General features: G+C 34.2%; 1 long non-coding RNA gene across 1 annotated transcript in view; it reads right to left on the reverse strand.

The window, feature by feature from the left end:
* Positions 1 to 18,531, reverse strand: part of LOC123379236 — a 260,875-nt gene that overhangs the window by 71,805 nt on the left and 170,539 nt on the right. Inside the window, exon 3 of the long non-coding RNA XR_006583465.1 lies at positions 15,128 to 15,209. This is a non-coding gene — a long non-coding RNA (uncharacterized LOC123379236). The remainder of the gene's footprint in view (positions 1 to 15,127; positions 15,210 to 18,531) is intronic.

Below are 18,531 nucleotides of genomic sequence, written 5' to 3' on the forward strand. Positions count from 1 at the left end.
TTAGAAAGATGTCAATTAATCATATAAAGATATTTATGGCAGCATCATATAAAACCTTGTGCTATACAAAAATACTCAACAATAAGGAAATGCTTGATTATACTATTTCCATACTATAGAAATATGTGATAGTGTTCAAAATCATTCATCAAAAAATAATTAATGACATGGACACTTATGATTTTAAGTGATAAAGAAGATATCAAATTGTATCTGCAATATGATTTGTTTTTATAGATATAATGAGAGAAAGAAGGAAGAAAGAAAAAAGAGAGGAAAGGCACAAGGCAGAAGTGAGGGAGAAAGGGGAAAACTCTGGAAAAATATATTGAAGTGTTTTTTAAATTATATAAACTCTAGGTGACTGGAAATGATTATGAATCATGCCTATATATGTTTCTCTTATTTCTACAATCATCAGCTACCTGTATGATATGCAGGAAAAACAATGTTATTTTTATGTTAAATCTAAACTTTAGGTTCTAAAGCATTTATAAGATTTTATAGAAACTCAAAAGTTAATGAGACAATGACTATCATTGTATTTCCATGAAAGCTGACTTAACTATTCTTCTAGAATGGTTCCTTTGTTTTTCTAGAAGTCTAAGGGCAAATGAAAGAAACCAAAGAAGAAAGAAGATGCTTAGAAGACTAACCAGGACTTTCCTCCTTATAAGCTATTAACAACTCCCAAAGATTTATTCTGCCTGAGAAACTGAGATTTCTTCAAGGGCTTTTGAAATGAAAATCTTCTGAAGTCCTAATGGCTGGACATATGAAATAAAGCTACCCTAAAAATACAAAAGATTAAGGCTAAAATTATTTCTCTACTTTGGAGGGACACTTATTACTTCATCTTATACTCTAAGTATTCATTCTTCTATTTATTCATTTACTGGCTATTTAGCCTCTTCTACCTACTAGTAGGCTAAAACCTATTATAGAGTAGTTTGCCCAGGATACAAAGGCAGTATGAAATGGTTCTTGGGTTACAGTATAGCAAGTTTGTGATTTACTCAAGCCTCGCTACAAGTTAGATATAGATTAAATATATAAAGAGGAGTTACATTTTACTAAGAGAAGTGCTAATTATTCCTAGACATTTCATTTCTTTAAATAGTCATTATGTATATTTTTTAAAGTAAAATGCTATCATCATTAAAACTTAGTTTTGATAACATCTTATTATTAATAAAACAAATAATTTGTAGAACATTTTATATACTCCTTTGAATGAATTATGTCTATAGTTGAAAACCCAAATGTTCCAACTATGAAGGTAAAACCCCTTCTTAATAAAAATAGTTTCTTAATCAAATTGAAATAAGTAGAATAAGTAGAGAAGAAACAACTTCATTCAAACCAGTTTGGCAAACACACACATACACACAAAAACCAGAAAAACAGTGTGGCAGAGACTTTCGGTTGTCCCCCAATATCTGTCCTCCAAGGAAACTCAGTCACAGAACTCCCAGATAAGCTCATGGCTTCTTGCAGCTTGTGTGGTCATGTGACTACAACCTGGCCAATGGAGTATAAGTAGAAGTGGTGAACACAACTTTTTGGAAGGCTTCCAAGAGGGCGAGAGCACGCCTTCTCCTTTTTCCCTCCTTCCTGCTGTATAAAATGTAGATAGACTGGCAAGACACCAAGTAGCCACTTGGAACCACAAGATGGAAGCTCCTGTTTGCAGAACACAAGACAAAGTCAGACTAAATGAACCCTTCTGGTATCAACACATCAACTCTAGACTGCCTACATTTACATGAAGGAGAAGCATACTTCTATCTTCTTAAATCCATTGCTGTTTTGGGTTCCCTTTCACTCATGAGCAAATCTCATCTTAACTAATACAAATGGCAAACACCCTATCTTCTCCATTGTACTGCTACTCAGATATGATCACTGCTCCTTGCTCAGTGTTGAGAACACCTCTCAGCACAATTATATCCAAAGCCCAAGTTAACCATATTCTTTCTAATGCTGTTCAGCTCTTAAGTTTTCATAGGACTTGGAAAAGAAAACCTGCCAGGCATTTGCAATGTAACCTTGGGTAAATCATGTAATACTACTGTCCTCAGTTTCCTCATTTATCAAATGAGCACAGTAATTCCTCCTTTGATAACAATAACATCCATTTACAATTCTTATAATTATTCTGTGATATAGGTATTATAATTAGTAAACAGGGTTTCAGAGAAGTTAAGTAAAATTCTCAGGATTACACAGTTTAGTAGAAGAATAGGAATTAAAAGGAATTCAATAGGAACTCAAAGTCTACTCTAAATACTATGATTGTTCAGATACCCTTTATAATCCTCTCCCTCTTACCTTGTGAATAGTCACTGAGGTAACCTGTGTAAAAGAGATTACCTGTCATACAGTAGATGCACATTAGGTGTGAGTTACCCCCCTCTGTTCTTACATGTTGGTAAAATGAAAGCATTTTGCTTTCATTCTCCTTCATATATAATCTTACATTGGGACAGCTCTGTGAAAGAATCAATCTGGATGGATTCCATGTTTAAGTAAAAATATTATAGAATACAATTTTACCCTTGAAGAATCCCAGACCCAGTAATTTTTCAACAGATTGAATGCATTAAGCTTTTGTATATACATAGACCCATGCTGGAAGATATACAAAGTTAATCTGAGAATAACAATTCCTGTCCTCTAAGAATTTATAACCTAAAATAAACCACAGAGATGCCAGCTCTAATACACAAATTCAAACAAACATCAACACATGAATAAAGAAGAACAGTACAACCTTTCAGTTCTGTGTTGAACAGAACTGTTTTTAACATACACACACAAATTAGAATAATACTTAACCACAAATCAGAACCTTTCTGAGTGGGAAGGGTGAAGAGTTTGTCTGAAGGAGGAAGGCATCCTCTAAATTCATTTCATAAACTGGGGTTTCTCTAACAATGCTTAAAAAGTAAAAGCTCTCACTCAGGGGTGCAAAGGCATGTTTGCACAAACTAATTATTCAGCAGAATGGCCCTGTTGAAGATCTTTCTTTAAGACAGGAAAAAAAGGTTTCAAATGATTTTTTTCGGCAAAAAAGTATAATACAGAAGTATAGGGGCAATGATTTTCTCTCAGGTTTTGACATTTAGAAGGCCTCTACCCATAGGTACTTACAGGTTAGAAAATACATTTAGGAAACAAAATCAACAATAAGGTTCACAGCATAAGAGAATCAACTAGCTAAAAATTTAAGTAACCTTTACTGTGTGATGGTAAATGGTGCAGCTAGTCAGTGCGTCTTCATGGTATTTTTTTCCTTTTGAATGAAACACTTTCTTGCCTCATTTCTGGAAGGTTAAGGTATACTTCCCTTAAGCATTAAAACTCTGCACTGGTTAAATCAAACATCCTCCACCCCTCTCCTACTTCTCTATCACTCAAATTCCCTTTCCCAAAGCCAGAATTTCATTTAAGAAAAACTTCTCACAATAAATTTAAGAAAGCCAGGTCAACTCTGCTCCTCTTCAAAACTTAAAAGAAAAAGTTTCAATTGCAGCCCGTGGCCAAATCTACCACTTGTGTACTGACACGATTAAAAGAAAAAAAAAAAACCTCACCATTAAAAATAAACAAAACTCTACCTCCCGTCCCACTTATGGACTGTGTTTGTAAGATTAACGTGAAAAGTAGAGTAGGAAAGTTTCTGCAGTGATTCTATGGCTGAATATAAAGACAGCCCCAAGCTGAGGGTTTTCATCTTCACCTGATTTATTCTTTCCTTTCCTCCATTTATTTCATTCCCAAGGCAGTGACTCAATCTTTTCTCCTATTCAAGTCACTGAAATAGTGAAATCTATCTTATCCAAGCAAAACAATTTCATTCATCATACTGCAGTCACATCAATTAGGAGTTAACCGATAAAATAAAACATCAAGAACCTCCCTTTTGACCCACAAGATCTTTCCTGACTATTGCTGGTGCCCTGGGATAGCTCAATCCAACCTCTTCACTATTTATTTGTTTGTCTATGTGCTTAAAAAACATTTACTCAATGCCCATTGAATGTACTATGCCCATCCAATGCCCATGGACTGTATCAGATATTTGTTCTTATATGATATTCAGCTGATAATCAAACATATATTGATTGAGCCTCCAGACTTCTTACCTCCTTGATTGGGGTGGGGGTAGGGGATCTTAGTCTTCTCTTCATTGTCTGGCAGAAAGTCCCAACAGTATTTTCTCAATACATATTTTTTATATAGGAGACCAGGTTTAAGCTAATGTTAATCTGGTTTGAAGCACTATATGCCTCAAACCATTATGTTTCTTTCCCAATTAAAAATTTTTAAGTTTCTTTCTGGTCTATGGACTGTAGTGAGTAGAGTTTACGTCTCTATGAGCTACAAGAAATTGAATTTCCATCTTTGGGAATTCACCTACATTTCAGACAATGCCAGATGTGCTGGTTACACATGCCTGCTCTGTGAATACAATGAGCTCAACTTATTTTATTGACTGCATTGAAACAATGACTAATTTTATTCCAGACTCCACACAGTGCCACAAAACTGTACCCACCATAATGATATAAGAACTTGAACACTGCAGTGCAAGACCTGCCAGTTAGAAATATACCTTCAGTGATGTGAGTTGGCTTGTGGGTGTTCCTGGAAAGGGGAATTTCTTTAGTCCTTTAGTTATTCATTTGACTAGGTATATAATTGCTCTGTATACCAACAAAATATGTGATCTTAAGGTCAAAGAATTTATATGTAATTAAAATGCCTATGTTATAGGATGTGAAAGTGGGACACTTATCTCAGTTGTTACCAAGCATCCAACACTGAGAACAAAAACCTTAAGTTACTAAATGTTTACATATCCTATGTAGTACCAGAACATATATGCAGGATTTATTAATATGGTAGACAAAACCTGGCTCTGCCACTTGAAGCCTATCACCTACATCTCAAGACTATCTAAAAGAGAGATAATGAAGACAGATAAAAAGTGGTTCTATCTTAGAGAGAAACTCTAAGGAGTAAGCTGTTGGGGTATTTTGTGTTTCCCATTCTCCTCCTGAAGAAGAGAGGAACTTCTGGCCACCAACTTCAGACCCATTTTGGGAAAAGGATGAAACTTATGAACCTCCTAAAAAGTTTGAGATAAGTCTCTTGTGATTTGGGTAATAGTAGTTGAGTCCTTATAAAAGGTTACATGAACGGAAGCTGTCGCTGATAATGTTTTTTTTTTTTTTAAAAAGGCAGCTACAATGTGAGAAAATTTCATTTCTATCTGTGATGGACAGAAGGACGCCCTTTGAAAGGAGCTGGGCTTGAATAAGATTAAGTCATTAATTCTGAATACCAGAACTAGGTCACCACCCCCCCCACACCACCACCACCAACAAAGTCTGTGTGGTTTGTACACCAGAAAATGATCCAAAGGAAGAACTTATAAGGCTCCAGTTGAAGGAGCATCACTTGCTTTAGAGAACAGTGCAAGGAGTCCCTGGTGAGGGTGGGTGTTCTAAAAGGCCACAAAATCTCCCAAGAAGAGAAAGATCAAGCTTTTGGCTATCTCTAAAACCCAGAGAACACTAATGCCAGATTACTACCTGACCAATCAAATGATACCTTCTCATTTCCTGCCCCCTCCACTCCCTTTCACTCCCCTTTCACCCCCTTTCACTCCCTCCTCCACTCAGATCCCAAAGGACCTGAAGCAGCATAATGTACTCTCATCTTTGTTCTCTTGGTATATTGCTTTTGGAACTGATTCACCATATTGTGAGAAAGTGTAAGCAGGTGGAGAAGAATTCTATGTAAAGAGAAACTAAGTCCTGGCTGCTTCCCAGACAACATTCTGAACCTACCTGCCAGCCTTGTGAAAGGGATCTTCTAGCCACCAACCGACTCACCTCAGCTGATATATGTGGGATAGAAATTAGCTATTCCCACCTAGCTGTGTCCAAATGATAGGTTGATGAGAAAAACAAATTACTTTTGTGGTGTAAAGCCACTAAGCTTTGAGGTGGTTTGATACTTAGCAGTGGTAACCAGAACAGATTACCAAGAACAGATTCCAAGGGTATGGAAAAAGCTTTAAATGGGAATAAGTAGTAATGCTTTGATAATAGAATATTATTTTATCACACCAGAAACTATTACTTGATAAAAGTACTAAGGAAACTATGGAATCTGCCTAAGGTGTCCAGAGATGAAGAGGGAACATCTGCTCCCACCACCCCACTAGTTTGAAAGTCAGTGGTGAGAAACAATAAAGCAGAAAATGTGGGAAGGAAATAGTGGGAAGGAGCTTATCCCTTAAGTTTTCTTCTAGGAGTTTTATCACTTACATTCAAGTGTTTAACAAATTTTGAGTTGATTTTTGTGGCTGTTGTAAGATGGGAGTCCAGTTTCATTCTTTGGCATGTGGCTATCCAATTAAAAAAAAACACCATTTATTGAAGAGACTGTTTTTTCCATCTATTATGTTGTTGACTTTTTGTCAAAAATTAATCAACCATATATGCATGGGTTTATTTCTGAGCTATTATGTTCCATTTCTGCATGTACCATGCATCTTCTTAAGTAAATCAGTCATTAATTAAATAAAAGTGATGATACTCATAAACAAAATGTTTGCAGGGGGTTGGAAGGCAAATTGAGGTGACAATCTAGACTCAAAAGTCCCACTCTATATGAATGCTAGCTGAATACGATTTGTAAATTCGAATGGCCTTTTGTGGAAAAAAAAACCCAGAAGCCACTACTTTAGCTTAAATCAAATTTAAAAACTGTCAAGAAGAATATTCAAAGTGAGCATGAGATTGAACATCTTGAGGGTATTCATCTCTATCTCCTGCATTAGCACAATGACAAGTACCCAGTAAATACAGGTGAATGAATGAATGAATCAATGGATCTTTGTCAAAAAATTAAACTGTGCCCATGATTGGAAATTGCAATGCCAAAATTAAAGAATTATTTCCATTATTGAATTCATCTTGGCTTTCAACCTCTTGGCTCACAATACAATGGGCTTACCTCTGCCTGATAGGCTTCTCCTAGTATCATCACTAGTTAGGTTCATAGAACATCCTCGCAGCGGACAGAAGAGACAGAATTTTACCAGACTTTTACCATCTATTTACCAGGCAGGAAAGAATTAGAATGAGACAACTAGTAAGCTTTTTAATAATAGGTCTAGTAATAATAATATGATGTTGAATTAAAAATAGGAGAGTAGTACTAATTAGAAATGTTATTGAGTGTTTTTTACTATTAAGAAATAAAATGCTTAAGAAATACAATTGGTTGCCTCTTTAATACAATTATTTAAGAATTACTTATAAAGAAATGCATTATCCAGTCATTTCTGCCATTTTAAGAGTTCAGTGTATTATAATTTATGATCATGGAATCATGAAATACATGAGTCAAAATTATCTTAAAGTCATCTAATCTACCCCACAAACTATATGGTTCAGAAAATTGAATCCTAGAAATGTTAAGTCATTTACCCAGGATCACATACCTTAATAGAGTTGAAAAGGCAAAAAACAGATTTCTTCATTCCTACTCTAGGATTCTTTCCTTTATACTGCCTTGTATCTGATATTAATAAACTACAGAACTTCAATAAATATAAAATTTTCTAGATACATTACATAGCCTAATACATATTTATAAATAATATTAAAATATAAACATTTTTAACTATTTTACAAACCTACAGTAATCAACACAGTATGGTATTGACATAAAAATAGACACATACATCAATGGAACATAATAGCCAGAAATAAACCCATGCATATATGGTTGATTAATTTTTGACAAAAAGTCAACAACATAATAGATGGAAAAAACAGTCTCTTCAATAAATGGTGGGTTTTTTTTGAAAACTGGATAGCCACATGCCAAAGAATGAAACTGGACTCCCATCTTACAATAGCCACAAAAATCAACTCAAAATTTATTAAACACTTGAATGTAAGTGATAAAACTCCTAGAAGAAAACTTAAGGGGTAAGCTCTCTCCCACTGGTCTTGGCAATGATTTTTTTTTATTTGAAACCAAAAGCAAAGAGAACAATAGTAAAAATAAACAAGTGGGCTACATCAAACTGAAAAAGTAAAAAGCAAAATCTTTTTGTACAGCAAAGGAAACAGTCAACAAAATGAAAAGGCAGTCTACTACATGGGAGAAAATATTTGCAAATCATATATCTGATAGAGTTAATACCCAAAATATATAAAGAATTCATACAACTCGATAGCAAAAAAACAATCTAATTTAAAATGAGCAGAGGATCTGAATAGACTTTTTTTCCAAAGAAGAAATACAGATGGCCAACAGGTACATGAAAAAGTGCTCAATATTATTATTCATCAAGAAAATACAAATCAAACGCAATGAGATATCACCTCACAACTGTTTTAATGGCTACTATCAAAAAGACAAGAAATAACAAGTATCAGCAAGGATGTGAAGAAAAGGGAACCCTTGTACACTGTTGGTGGCAATGTAAACTGGTACAGCCACTATGGAAAACAGTATGGAGGTTCCTCAAAAAGTAAAAATGGAGTTACCATATGATCCAGAAATTCCACTCTGGATATTTATTTAAAGGGAATGAAAACACTAACTCGACAAGATATCTGCACTCTCATGCTCATTGCATCCTTATTTATAATAACCAAGACATGGAAGCAACCTAAGTATCTATCCATGGATGAATAGATGAAGAAAGTGTGATGTGTGTGTGTGTGTGTGTCTATATACATATATATGGAAAACTTGCCATTTGCGACAACACTGATGGACATTGAGAGCATTATGTGAACCAAGTCAGGCAGAGAAAGACAAATACTGTATGGTCTCACTTATATGTGGAAACTAAAAGGAAAAAAAATAACCCAACTCATAGATACAGAGAACAGACTGGTAGTTGCCAGAGGTGGTGGTTTGGGGATGGACAAAATGGGTGAAGGGAGTCAAAAGGTACAACCTTCTGGTTATAAAATAAACAAGTTGGGGGATGGAATTTATAGCATGGTGATCATAGTTGAAACACTAAATCATACATTCAAATGTGTCTAAGAGAGTAGATCTTAAAAGTTCTCATCCCAAGAAAAAAATTTGTAACTGTGTGGTGATGGAAACTAACTAGACATTGTGGTGATCATTGTGCAATATATACAAATATCAAGTCACTATGTATATATCTGAGACTAGTACTGGTACATGCCAATTATATAGCAATAAAAAAGAAAAACAATAGAAATATTTCCTTAACAAATCACCTATTTTTATAAAGCAAGTTAAACTATTTTCTACCCAAATACCTTCCTTAAATGGATTAATTGTTGTCTCCACAGCGCACTTTATTGTATGTTTCCATCCCAAAGAAGCTGAAGTAGTGAGGATTACATTAAAGTTTAATGCAATACACTCCTGTGACTTTCCCGAAATAATAATAGGTAATCAAACTACAGTCCAAATCTCCTGCCTTTTTTCCAAAAGAGTCTATGACTAAATATAACCACATTATTTACTTTTGCTTATCTGCAAAACATTTTTGTAGAAGATACTGGTTGGTATTGGGGCACCCGAGTAGCTCAGTTGGTTAAACATCTGACTTTTGGTTTCGGCTCAAGTCCTGATCTCACAAATTCATGAATTTGAGCCCCATATGGGGATCTGAACTGGCAGCATCAAAGCCTGCTTGGGATCTTTTCTCTCTCTCTCTCTCTCTGCCCCTCACCCATTCACGCTGTCTCTGTCTCTCTCAAAATAAATAAACTTTTTTAAAAAAAGATACTGATATTGCTGTATACAGATTTCATTTAAAAAGATAAGTCCTGATGCCATCAAAACAATGAAAACATATTTTTGAAAGGAAAGGATTTTCTTTCAAATTAACATCTACAAATAGCCTATCATTTCACCTCTGTATTTTCCTATCAAAGGAAAGTAAGAGACACTTCTACATGAAAAATCAAGCAACCTTCAGAAGGGTAAATTGTTGGTAAAGTTGTTAAGAGTGGCACTGAGCACTGTGTGGAAGACACATACAAAACTCACCTAACACTCACATTGTCCTTGTATGATGGCATTGCCATAGCTTTTAAAATTATGAGGTAGTCTTTTATTAATGAACTTTGCAATATTAAAAGAAATTACTCCTATTCTGTCGGCAATGTGCATTCTTTGCATTATTAATCTCTCTAACCCCTTCATGTCCTTACTATCTAGCTATAAAAACACTTGAACAAATAATAGAGCCCAATAAAATCCTTCATTGCAAAGTCTAAGAAAAATGCTACATGAGGTCCAAGACAAGAATAAAAACATTCCCTATATTCCAAGGAAAACAGCATTCAGACTAAAGCCAATTTATAGTGAGGTGGTTTTACAGGGCTTTGTTTTTTCACTTCAACTTGGCCTTCTCGAAAGCTTGTGAAGGTTACAATGCTTATTCACAAGAGTCTCTTCATTATAAATGGCGAGATATGTCAGGACCAACAAAGCAATCTGCAAATTATTAGGCATTATATTCAGCCACGTAGTTATTATGTACAGTCCTCAGAAATGCTAAGGATGGATGGTGTATTCAAATGAATTGATGAAATAAATCATTTACTAGCTGAACTTTGATTTTACAGTATACTTTTTTTCAATTTAAAGTTTCGTAACTCTCTGAAAACCTCCAAAGTGTAATGCCAACCCATTAGCAATCACCAAACTCATTTAATTAAAATCAAACATATTTGAATTTATTTATTCAACTTTTACCAGATCTATTATTTCTCCATCCAGTATATTTTTGTTCTACACCATTGGTCTCAAATATCCATTCCAAGAATTCTAAATGAGACTGATTAATTAAAAGGAGGCCAAGAAACAAATTCAGTCAAAACTTTTGCATTGTACTTTTCAGCAAATTCACATTATCAATTGTCTACAAAATGAGTCCTTAACAATTAATGCACCCATGAAAACAGCATAGAACAATGCATCAATGAAAAAAGAAAGCAGAAAGAACCTTCCAGCAGCTATCAATGGATAAACCAAGTCACCAATAATGGCTGGTTAATTCCACACTTCAAAAACCTGAATATTTACACTTGAAATTTGCTTGCCTTAAATTTTCAGTTAAAAGAGGGAATAGTTTGGAAAATTCACATTAAATTTTTTTGTCTATACTAAATATATCATACAGATTCATAAAGTAAAAGCAGGGAATCCAGATTTCACAAACTAATGAACAAAGCATGTACATCATTATTATCAAAAGGGTGCTGATGATTGAGTAGCAACTGCGTGTCCGTGACCATCATAGCACAAATCTAACCTCCACATACTTTTACTATCATAGTGCAAATCCAAGGTTTGTTTGTGAAAGTCACAAAGATTCCATGGAGTTGTCCCAGAAAAAAAAAAAAGGTTTTAATTCATTCATTTAAAAATGTTATGCTTTGGGTATCAAGCCATGTCATGGACTGTCTGGGCTTCAGGGAGAAGAAAGACAAGACTCTGCTCTCATTAGCCTAGGGTGAGTAACAAAAAGAAATATGGCTTCAAAAGGACTTTGTATTTGATCTTCCACCCTGTGAAATACGCAGGGCAGTTATTTCTAATCCTGGCTTACCCACTAAGAATCCAAAACCCTGGGAAGAAGAACCACTTTTTCTTTAACTCCATTATTATGTGGAACAACTTTTACTTGAACAAAATTCATCCATCTCTGAGTTCAAGATTATTGTATACGCCCCTGTAGTTTATCAAGATTAAAACTAGAATGATTTGTAAATGTGCTTACTGATCAAAGAACCCATAAAATTTAAGAGCTAGATAGCAGCTTGCTTACTTAAAGAATAACCTTGTTATTTTAGACAGGGAAACTGAGAACCAGGAATCTGATCAAACCATATAGCTATTTGGAAGTAAAATTAGTATGGGAAGCAAGGCCTCCAAAAAAGATGAGTGACATTTCCAGAATACTACATTGTACCCCAAAGTTTCATGCTTTCATAGATACCAGAATGTTTCCTAAGAGCACAGGATATTATTCATGTCCTCTCTGGAGAAGAATATTGCTTTTCATAAAGCCTAAAATAGCCTAGAACCTCCTTTGAAAAGCAGGTGAAGATAAAATAAAACCTGCATTAAATGGAGGTAATGTGTTTCCTTAGCTAATAAAAAAAAATAACCAATGGCAAAATCATTTCACATGAATTGAAAAGAATAAAATATTACTCAAGTTGCAATTATCTGTAAAGAACAGTCATTGCCTAAAACAGCACCTTTGAGGAAATTGATTGTTTCTTTATGCCCTTTGTTTATACATTTTTCTTAGACTTAATGTCTGACAAGTGACCATTTCATTATCATAAGATGCCTCTTCTCTTTTCCAGAGTTGATTCCTTTCTTCTATGTGTTTAACAATAGCAATAGGGTTCATATCTTTCAAGTATTTAAAGGAACCTTTGTTTCCAAGCCCAAAGTGGCTCTGTGGTTGGGTTTCCTGACCCAACATTTTGCCAGTTTCCCAAACATTTTGCTGTTGATAAGAGACCATGTATATTTGCTGAAATGCTCATCACATCTGTCTTGTTTTCTCCCAATGGTAAATAAAGAATTTGTATATCTTCCCAAACCAAGAGAGGAGAATCGTGGTTATGTACACACAAGTTTATGGTCCAAGGAATTTTACCTAAGTAGTAATATTTTGGTTTGGGGAAGATCCCTGTTCATACCCCTTCCTTCTGCCTGGACCTATGCCAATCTATACAGATATCAATCTACTTACCTCAGAATGGAAGCTACTCAGGATTTTTTTTTTTAAATGACACAGTGGTTAAGAGCATAGATGTGAAAAAAAGACAACCTGAGTTTGAATCCCAGTCTATATAACTTTGTATGAAATACTTTTTACTTTTTGTATCTCAGTTACCTTACTTTCAAAAATCTCGATATTGTTCCTGCTTGATGTGATAATGCAATGAGATAATTCAAATAAATATTAAATTATACTTATTTGGGGGCTTAGAAGCAGTGCATAACAGAGTAAGACAGCAAAGCAAGTTAGCCATTAGAATTTCTTCTTATCTTTTCATCTGAAAAGCATTCAGGCTTTCTTTCACATGCCAGTGATTATATGCCTTGTCCTCCACTTTGCTTAATAGTTTTACAACCTCCAGGGTCATCTACCCTCTCTAAACTATATCTAAAAGGAATGATATCTGGGAAATAAGAGAGCTATCTGTTATTACTTGGTGGAAAGAACAGGATTTCTCTGTACTGCTGCCTCACCTCAGTTAGGAACAAGCATGGAATTCTTCTCTATCAAAGAGGCATGGTGAAATTTAGGAGAGCTAAATAGCAATAGTAAACGGTGTGCCTAATCTTTTCTGCATGGTAGGTGCTAGTCTAAGCACTTAACTCACTCTCATACTGTGGGGCTAGTAGTAGAAATAGCATTCTCATTTTATAGAAAAAGAGTCAGAGGCAAAGCATCTTACCCAGAGTCACAAAGGTATCTCATATTCATAGCCGTGCTTTTCACTGCTCTATTACACAACCTCTCATTGTAAAAGGTCTCAGAGCAAATCTAGGATAATATAAATTTTTAGGAGAGCTGCCTGAGGATCCCTATCAATTCCATATTCTAACTGTTTGAGTCCTTTCAGCATCCACCTCTAGATATGAGAGTGCCTAGTCTTTAGATGACCCCAGACTCCAACCTTCAAGCCACCCAGAGTGACCCAAGATGAGCAGAGAGGAGCTATCCCCATCAATCCTTGGCCAACTTGCAGATTCATGAACAAAATAAATGCTGCCATTGTTTAAAGAAACTAAGGTCTGGAGTTGTTATATAGCCATAGTAACCATTACAAACCCTCATGTGGGAGCAGTAGACTTATCTTAGGATAAGTGCAGTATATAGTAATTGCAACAGATAGTGAACAGGTATTCATTTTTTCCATGATCATCCTTACTGAGGACCACTGGACAGGAAAGAACTTTAGCCCAGAGACAACTACACACATGAAAAAACAATAAAGTCTGTTCCCACCTTGCCCATCTCCAGAATATCACCAGAAACATACCATGCAAAACAAATAATAAGCACATGAAACTGGGTTACAGAATAATAAAGATTATTTGGTGGAAGAAAAGGAAAATGGAAACAGAAAGAATAATTATTTTTAAAGACTCAATGAGCTTTACATCAGTTGTATATAATACTTTACATAATGTATTAATTATATTATTATGTATATTATGTATTTTGTAATATAGTATTAATAGTTAATTCTATTAAGGAGGTATTATTATTATTTTACAGATAAAAGAACAGATAATGTTCAGGACTGTTAAGCAATTTGCTTAAAGTCATATAGCTACCGATCAAAGTCAGGTCCATCAGATTCTGAGATTAATAGAAAGCTGTTTTCTTCCATCTGAAATTCTGGATTTTTCTGCCACATTATGATAAATTCATCTTTCACCCCACCCCAATATAATAAAGCTGCTAGAGCTCTTCATTATCTAACCTGAGATACAGGGATAAAATATATATTTCAAACTTTAAAAGTAATAGTTCCATTTTTCTAGAGAGAGAGAGAACAGTCTTTACAGCACCATGTGAAGCATTGGCTAATGGCTGGTGGCATTAGGGACAAAGTTGAATGAACACAACATTAACAATTTACTGTAAATGGTTTTTCAATTGAGGAAAAAAGGAAATGCCAGAGGCTGTGGGTCAGAGGTCAACACCTGCCCCTCCCTCCATGTGTCCACAGACTACAACATCTCATCTGCTGGGAAATACGCACTCAGATGTCAGTCAAGCCAGGGAGCACCAGGCCTTCCTGCCAGCGACTGCCAGGTCTTACCTTCCTGAATGCCACTCAGCATCATCGTGTTCCTCAAAAGGACTCTTAACAACCCCTTACATGGTGGCAAAATAAAGGCGGAGTATGACTTTACTTGGGGAGCATATGTTTTGATGCCTCATTGGTGCAAAGTGACATGTATTGCTTACCAACGTGTGTTCACAGAAGTCCTAGGGAACATAGAAGACAGTGTCCCTTTGTAAAATGTAAATATTTAGCAAATACTGAGTACTCACCATGTCTAAGAGCTGTTGTTTATTGACGAAAACAAGCTTGGGCTTCCAGCTTCTAGGGGATGATTTCCTTTTATCCAAAATCCTAGATGAACAACAACAAACTTTCTTATTGCCTCCATAGGACTGCAATAGAGAATTTTCCAGTCCCCAGTTCATTTATAGGAGGTCCTTTTAATTCCAGCCTTGTATTGGTAGCTGAAGGGCTTATGGCCTTTACTGCTCTTTCTTAATAGAAATTAAAACTAAAGGTCATCAACTTTAAGACTTATATCTGGTTCCTATATTCCTATTGTTCAGCATCACACCCTCTCTTACTTTGGGTTAACTCTTATTTCTCACTACTGTGAATTTCCCCATCTTGAATTTGAGCTCAATTAATTTATTTTAAATATTTAATTATTTAAGAATTTAATTATTATTAAAGTAATTTTAGTAAGCATTGGAAAGAACTTTTATACATTAGCTTAGGCTGCCTCAAGAGGGAGGGTATATGGGAACTCTCTGTACTTATCTTTTTTTGCAACTTTTCTGTAAATCTAACATTATTTCAAACTTAAAAATTAAAAACGTTTATATTTACATTCCTCTGGATTTTATGTTATAGGTAAAAATCATGCAGTTTGGGATCAAGCAGCCTGAAGCCTGGTTTCATCCTTTATTAGTTATGTGACCGGGCAAGTCACTTAATCTCAATTTTCTCTGTTGAATAGACAACTACTTAATGGACCTATTACAATTTTACAATTAGACAAAATGTGTAACAATTCACATATATCACTTCTTCTATCTCCACCTCTTATTCAAGAATATTGATAAACTGAAAATCACTACTTTCATGTGATACTTAACCAATTTACTCTCTTCTTCTCAATAGTTGTTTGCTGAGTTTAGACATACTGAAAAGCTGAAGCTAATTTTCACAACTTAAGATGTATCTGGTCAGTTTTAGAAAAACCATTAAATAAACAATTTAAAATATGTAATAAAAATATATTTAAAAAATCAAAATGCCATATTAGAAAATACTCACTTCATAAAAGAAAGCAGCAAGGAAGGAAAAAAGAAACAAAAAAATAGGAGACATACAGAAAACCAAAAGTAAAATGGTAGACATAAATCCCTCTCTATCAACACTAACATAAACTTAAATACATTAAACAATCCAATCAAAAGTCAGAGTCTGTCAGACTGGATTTGAAATATGATTAAACTATATGGTGTCTATAGGAAATACAGTTTAGATTCAAAGACACAAAAAGAATGAAAGTACAGTGATGGAAAAGACATATCATGCAATCATAAGAAAGCTGGAGTGTACTGATATCAGAAACAATAGATTTAAAAAATGTTATGAGAGATAAAAAGAAGCATTTTTGTAATAATAGTTGATCCAATTATAAACATACAGTTATCTAACAACAGAGCACCTAAATACATGTTGCAAAAACTAACCAAAATTAAGTAAGAAATGGACAATTCAAAACTAACAGGTGAAGACTTCAAAGCCCTTCTTTCAATCATGACTAGAATAACTAGGCAGAAGATCAACAAGAAAATATAAGGTGCGGTCAACCTTGTAAGAAGACGAGGCCTAACGGATATCTATAAAACACTTTACCCAACAGCAATAGTATACACATTCTTCTCAAGTGACACAGCACATTCTCCAGGATAGACAATTTAGTAGGGCAGAGAATAAAAATTTAATACATTTTAAACTTTTAAACTGATACAAAGTATTTCTCCAATCATAATGGAATGGAATTAAAAATCACTAACAAAAAGAAACTTGGGAATCTCATCAATACGTAGAAAGTAAACAACATGTTCTTACATAACAGATCAAAGAAGAAATAAAAGGGGAAATCATAAAATACTTTTAATACTTTTAAATGAATGGGAATGAAGACTCTACATACAAAAATTATATAATGCTGCTAAAGCCATGCTTAGAGGAAAATTTGTAGTTTTAAATGCCTATATTAACAAAGAAGAAATATATCAAATCAATAATCTAACCTTCAATCTAAGACAATGGAAAAGAAGAGCAAACCAAAACTAAAGCAGATAGAAGAAAGGAAGTAATAAAAATCACAATGAGCATTCATGAGATAGAAAATAGAAAAATAGAGAAAATCATTGACACCACAACTTGACTTTCTGAAACATCAATGAAATTGACTAATAATTAGCTACATTTACTGAAGGGATATGATTCAATTTACTGATATCAAAAATAAAAGACTTTGTTACTGACCTTACAAAAATAAAAAAAAATTATTATGAGCAACCATATGCCAATAAATTAGATAATAGATTTAATGAACAAATATATAGACAGAAATAAACCACCAAAACTGACTCAAGAAATGAAAACAAAATATGAATTATCTACAACAGGTAATCAGATTAGTAATAGAAAAAAAGTCCAACAAAGAACAACTCAAGGCCATATGGCTTCACTGCTGAATTCTACCATTTAAAGAAAAATTAATACCAATTGTTCACAAACTCTTCCAAAAAGAGAAGGGAAGGACACTTTTTATAAATCATTCTATATAACCAGCATTACAATGTTTTTAAATCATACAAAGACAACGCAAGGAAGAAAACTATAGACCAATATCTCTTATGAATATGGAAATAAAAATTATCAACCAAATATTAGCAAACTGAATCTGGCAAAACACAAAAAGAATTATACATTGTGGATAGTGGGATCTATCCAACCTATGCAAAGTTGGTTCAATATTCATAATGTAAGAGCCCACATCAATAGAATAAAAAGCAAACAAACACATAATCATCTTAATAAATGCAGGAAAAGCATTTGATAATATCCAATACCTTTTCCTGGTAACACTCAATGATATAAGAATAGAAGGGAACCTCCTCATCCTGATAAAAGGATTCTATGAAAAACCTACAGTAAACATTATATTTAATGATGAAGAGACTGGCTGCTCTCTCCCTTATATCAAAAACAAGAGAAGGATATCCATTCCCAGTACTTCTACTCAAAATTATACTAATAGGCCTAGCCACAGCAATTAAGCAAGAAAAAACTAAAATATAAAGCATCCAGATTGCAATAGAAGAAATATAACTATCTCTATTTGGAGATGATATAGTCTTTTACATAGAAAATCCTGAGAAGCCCACTTTTAAAAAACCTATTAGAACTAATAAACAAGTTCAGCAATGTTGTCATTTCAATGTACAAAAATAAATTGTATTTCAATACACTCTCAACAAATAATCCAAAATTTAAATTAAGCAAACAATTCCATTTATAAGAGCATCAAAAAGAATAAAATACTTAGGAATAAACTAAAAAAAGACATACACAACTCAGACTTTGAAAACTAGAAAATATTGTTGAAATAAATTAAAGAACAACCTAA

The sequence above is a fragment of the Felis catus genome, chromosome C1 (assembly GCF_018350175.1).
Source record: "Felis catus isolate Fca126 chromosome C1, F.catus_Fca126_mat1.0, whole genome shotgun sequence".
In the NCBI taxonomy this organism is placed as follows: Eukaryota; Metazoa; Chordata; class Mammalia; order Carnivora; family Felidae; genus Felis; species Felis catus.